Below are 6,143 nucleotides of genomic sequence, written 5' to 3'. Positions count from 1 at the left end.
ATTCTTCTTTAATCGTTGAGGATATGGAGCCTTTGAAACATATGGTCTCAGGACTTCTTTCTCTTGAGGTGGGTCGAGGGCAGGTGCTTGTGCTTCCTCTTTATATTTTGAGCTTTCAGCTGTCTTCTTCTCATGTGGTTCCTTTGAGGTCTCCTTCAGTTCTTTCCCACTCCTGAGTGTGATGGCCTTGCATTCCTTCTTTGAGTTTGCCCTGGTGGCGTTACAAGGATTGTGGTTAGGGACTTGCTTGGATAAGTATCCAATCTGTGCTTCAAGTTTCTGGATGGCAGCATCTTGATTTTGCATATTAGATCTCACTTCCTCCTTGAAAGCTCGCATGTCTTTAGACTCCTTGCACAAATTTTCCAGCAAGGCTTCAATCCATGAGAGTCTATCTTCAGATGGTGATAGTGGGTTAGAAATTGAAGGTTGAGAATGGCTATTTTGGGTTTGATATGGAGGCTGAGAAGAAGAGTTTTGTGTGGCTTGATATGGTCTTTGGTTGGTTTGTTGGTAGTGAAGTTGTTGTAATGGTTGGAGTTGTAAGGTCTATGACCTTGGCTTTAAGTTTGCTGGTTTCTCCACCCAAAGTTTGGGTGGTTCTTCCAACCAGGATTATAGGTTTTGGAGTATGGGTCATGGGGTTGTCTTGATGAGTTTCTAATATAATTGGCTTACTCCCAATCACTTTCTTCCTCTGCATTTAACTCTTCCTTGGCTGGTGGTTGATTATTGATTGCTGCAACTTGATTTCTCTCCATCTGCTTGATGAAGTCTGCCAATTGCTTAGTGATCAGCTTGTTTTGAGCCAGTATTGCATCCATGTGATTCAGCTCCATCACCCCTCTATTGGTGCTTCTATCAGAGGCATAGAAATATTCATTATTAGCCACTGTTTCAATGACATCAATGGCTTCCTCTATGGTCTTTTTCTTATTATGAGAGCCTCCTGAAAAGTGATCTAAGGCCTTCTTTGATTCTTGTGATAATCCTTCATAGAAGATGTGTAGCTGTACCCATTCATTGCGCATGTCAGGAGGACACTTCCTTGTCAGCTCCTTGTATCTCTCCCATGCTTCATAGAGAGTTTCACCATCTTGTTGCCTGAATGTTTGTACCTTAACTCTCAATCTGTTAACTCTTTGGGGAGGATAGAATCTTGTCAAGAATTTATTCACCACATCTTCCCAAGTTGTCAAAATCTCCTTAGGAAAGGACTCTAGCCACTTTGATGCTTTATCTCTCAGAGAAAAAGGGAATAGAAGCAGCCTATAAGTGTCACAGTATAACATATTCTCAGGAATCTAGTTAGATGTTGATTTAGATCTTCTTGTGCACTTCTTCCAAATTAGCAATTGTTTTGAAAGAGGGTAATGAGTTGAGGTTTTAACTCAAAATTGTTGGCATGAATGGTTGGTTTTAGAATACTGCTTCCACAATTTCTTGGGTTTGGGTTGATGTAAGAGCCTAGGACTCTTCTCTCCTTCCCAGCATGATTGCCAGCACTTTCTCCAACATGGTTGTGAACTTCTTCCTCCATAGCAACATCCAGATCCTCTTCTAATTCCTCTTCACCAACAATTTCTTTACCTCTTGCTTCCCTCCTTAGTCTAAGAAATGTCCTCTCAGGTTCACTGTCAAAAGAAGTTGAAGTTTCTCCTCTTCTACCTGTCATACACTCAGCAAACACAGGAAAACAGCAAGTGAAGAATTCACTAAAAATTATAGTTAGCTTAGTTAGTGCAACTGATCAAACAGTTAGTTGATTAGTGTGCTAAAAAGTAAAGAAACAATGAAAAACAACTCTAATTGTAGAAGATAATAGTAAACAGCTGAAATTAAGACTAATTAACAAAAGAAAAACAAAATGTTCAATCTAGTTATCCTCCAATTTAATCATTGTCAATACAAAATCAATCCCCGGCAACGGCGCCATAAACTTGATGCTAAAAATCTTGTATCTCTACAAATTTCCCTCGGCAAGTATACCGAATTGTCGTCAAGTAAAAACTCACAATAGAGTGAGGTCGAATCCCACAGGGATTGATTGGTTGAGCAACTTTAATTGGAGGAGTGTTCTAGTTGAACTAAACAGAGTTGAATTGAGGATTGCAAAAATTAAATTGGTGGGAAACTTAAAGAGCAAGAAATGTAAAGGACTAAATTTGAATTACAGAATGTAAAGAGTAGGAAATTAAATTGCAGAAATTTAAATTGCAAGAAATTAAATGGGAATGGGGGTAGTTGAGCATCAAAGGAAATTGCAGAATTAAAGAGAATGGGTAAGATCAGAAGTGGGAAGTTCATTGGATTCAAGAGATGTTGCATTCTCTGGATCAAGTTCATTCTCATCTCTTCCTCAATCAATGTATTTATTGGTCTTCTTGGCAATCTTAGGTAATTGGATTCCAATGTCTTGGCTCACCAATCTCTATAAGCTTGAACAATTACCCAATGTCTTGATCTAATTGCTCATGAGAAGAGATGAAGTATGGTCACTGATTATACCGCACACATTCATAGATCGAAGTATTGGTAGGATAATAATTATAATTGTATGATTCATTTAGGTAGTTTGCATTTAGAATAGATTGCATTGCATGAGATTCCACCATTCTACCTTCACTCTTGTCTCTTGGATTTAGCATGAGGACATGCTAATGTTTAAGTGTGGGGAGGTTGATAAACCCCTATTTTATTATTCATCTTGTGATCAATTGAGTGTTTTTATCAATTCTTCACCCACTTATTCATATCAATTGCATTGTTTTACTATTCCTTCCTTATTTTATGATATATGTGAAAACATGTTTTCTATGCTTTAAAAATATTAATTTTAATTATCCTTTATTACCATTCGATGTCGTGAATTGTGTGTTAAGTATTTTCAGGCTTCATAGGACAGGAATGGCTTAGAGGACAGAAAGGAAACATGCGAAAAAGGAAGAAAAGCACAAAAATGGAGTTTTGAAGAAAAAGGCAGCGACGCGCACTCGTGAACGATGCGGTCGCGTGCCTAGCGCGAAATGGCAGTGACGCGTACGCGTGGACGACGCGAACGCGCGCCCTGAGCAGAACACAACTGACACGCACGCGTGACCGACGCGTACGCGTGACAAGAAAAAAACTCCAAATGACGTGCACGCATGACCCACACGCACGCGTGATGGACACCATGTGCAGAAATTACAGAAAACACTCCCAGCGATTTCTGGACCCTTTTTCGGTCCAAATCCAAGCCCAGAAACACAGAATAAAAGCCAGAGAATGGGGGAATCAATAACAACAATGGATACAAAATTTAGAATAGAGAATTTCAGGTTTTAGATGTAGTTTTCTAGAGAGAGAGGCTCTCTCCTCTCTCTTAGGATTTCTCTTAGATTTTAGGATTAGATTCCTTTTAAAGGTTAGGTTTATTTCTTCTTCATTCCAGGTTCAATGTTCCCAACTTTAATTTATGTTTCTCTTCTACTTTTAGATACTCTAATGCTTTTATTTTTTAATTACTTATGTTGCCAAATTGGCTTATGAACTTTTCATGTTAGATTTGAATATTCTATTTAATGCAATTCGAGGTATTTCAGATTTATGATTGTTTTACTTTATTCATAATGTTTTCAATTTAATTTTTGATTTATTCCCTTTTTGGTTTGGTTAAGTAATTGGTAACACTTGAGTTATCAGACTCAGCAGTTGGTTGAAAATTGGAAATTGCTAATTGAATTGGATCGCTCTAAAGCTAGTTAATGAGCGGATAGTTTATACCCTTTTTGGCGTTATTTTTACATAGTTTTTAGTATGTTTTAGTTAATTTTTATTATATTTTTATTAGTTTTTAAATTAAAATTACATTTTTGGACTTTACTATGAGTTTGTGTGTTTTTCTGTGATTTCAGGTATTTTCTGGCTGAAATTGAGGGACCTAAGCAAAAATCTGATTCAGAGGCTGAAAAAGGACTGCAGATGCTGTTGGATTCTGACCTCCCTGCACTCGAAGTGAAATTTCTGGAGCTACAGAAGCCCAATTGGCTCGCTCTCAATTGCTTTGGAAAGTAGACATCTTGGGCTTTCCAGCAATATATAATAGTCTATACTTTGTTCGTGATTTGATGACCTAAACCGGCGTTCAAAGTCAGCCTAAAATTTCTGGCGTAAAACTCCCAAACTGGCACCAGAATTGGAGTTAAACGCCCAAACTGTCACAAAAGCTGGCGTTTAACTCCAGGAACAGCCCAATCACGAAAAAGCTTCAATGCTCAGCCTAAGCACACACCAAGTGGGGCCCGGAAGTGGATTTCTGCATCATTTACTCATTTCTGTAAACCCTAGGTCACTAGTTCATTATAAATAGGACCTTTTACTATTGTATTTTTATCTCTGGAACACATTATGTAACTTTTACGTTCTGAGACCTCCATGGGAGGCTGGCCACTCGGCCATGTCTACCCTATTTTTACTTATGTATTTTCAACGGTGGAGTTTCTACACCCCATATATTAAGGTGTGGAGCTCTGCTGTTCTTTATGAATTAATGTAATTACTACTGTTTTCTATTCAATTCAAGCTTATTCTTATTCTAAGATATCCATTCTCACTTATGAACGTGTGCCTGACAACCACTTCTGTTCTACATGAAAACGAGCTTGAATGCATATCTCTTAGCCTCCTGGTTCACGATGCATGGTTGCCTCTCCTGAAAACAGAGCCTTCTATTCCGTGAGATCAGAGTCTTCGTGGTATAAGCTAGAATCAATTGGCAGCATTCTTGAGATCCGAAAAGTCTAAACCTTGTCTGTGGTATTCTGAGTAGGATCTGGGATGGGATGACTGGGACGAGCTTCAAACTCGTGAGTGTTGGGCGTAGTGACAGACACAAAAGGATCAATGGATCCTATTCCAACATGAGTGAGAACCGACAGATGATTAGCCGTGCGATGACAACACATTTGGACCATTTTCACTGAGAGGACGGATGGTAGCCATTGACAATGGTGATCCCCCAACATACAGCTTACCATGGAAAGGAGTATGAATGATTGGATGAAGGCAGTAGGAAAGCAGAGGTTCAGAAGGAACAAAGCATCTTCATACGCTTATCTGAAATCCCACCAATGAATTACATAAGTATTTCTATCTTATTTTCTGTTTTAATTATATTTCAATTATCAAAACCTCATAACCATTTGAATCTGCCTGACTGAGATTTACAAGGATAACCATAGCTTGCTTCAAGCCGACAATCTCCGTGGGATCGACCCTTACTCACGTAAGGTATTACTTGGACGACCTAGTGCACTTGCTGGTCAGCTACACGGAATTGTGAAGAAGTCTTGAGATCACATTCTCCCACACCAAGTTTTTGGCATTATAGCCAGGGAATGAACAATCACGATTCCTGTATACCACTAGTCTTTCCACAGAAGTTGACTAGGACTTGAGGATCAAATTGATTGGTCCACTTGACTTTTCTTTATTTAGTGAGGGTTAACTAAGTGGGAGCAATAACAGTTCTCATCAAACCTGATAAGGATAACTAGGATAGGATTTCCGGTTCTTATACCTTGCAAGAGATTTTTATAATTATTAATTTATTTTTCTTGTCATTTAAATTACTTGTTCCTTATTTCAAAAACCCAAATAAAAATACGCTTTTTTCTCATAACCAATAATAAATTATACTTTCCTGCAATTCCTTGAGAGATAACCCGAGGTTTAAATATTTCGGTTATAAATTTTATTGGGTTTTGTTACTTGTGATAACCAAACTTTTGTACGAAAGAATTCTCTGTTGGTTTAGAAACTATACTTACAACGTGATTATTTTTATAAATTTTTTTACTAGTAGTTAATCCAGTTCGTCAATGCGTCCTTTCTTCCTCCTGGCATACAACACAATAATACCAAAAACAAAGGCAGAACACTCTATTACTAGAGTGGAATTACAGTTAGCAGAAACAAAATCACAAACAGTTAGAGGGCTTATCAAAAACAAAGAAAAAAATGCTTAATCTAGATTATCACCTACTTAATCATTGTTAATCTAAATCAATCCCCGGCAACGGTGCCAAAAACTTGATACGTGAAAATTGGAATTTCACACGTATGAACTAACAGGCAAGTATACCGGGTCGCATCAAGTAATA

The 6,143-nt window shown here is 38.0% G+C and overlaps 1 non-coding gene across 1 annotated transcript; it reads left to right on the top strand.

The window, feature by feature from the left end:
• The first annotated feature begins 1,029 nt into the window (after positions 1-1,029).
• LOC148564648 (small nucleolar RNA R71) lies at positions 1,030-1,133 on the top strand. Its single transcript, XR_015884674.1, has one exon. It is a non-coding gene; the product is annotated as a small nucleolar RNA R71 (small nucleolar RNA).
• Positions 1,134-6,143: the final 5,010 nt, after the last annotated feature.

This window comes from Arachis ipaensis, chromosome B5 (genome assembly GCF_059453495.1).
Source record: "Arachis ipaensis isolate K30076 ecotype BB chromosome B5, ASM5945349v1, whole genome shotgun sequence".
In the NCBI taxonomy this organism is placed as follows: domain Eukaryota; kingdom Viridiplantae; phylum Streptophyta; class Magnoliopsida; order Fabales; family Fabaceae; genus Arachis; species Arachis ipaensis.
Note: the sequence above shows the minus strand (reverse complement) of the source record. Positions and strands in the feature narration are given on the sequence as shown.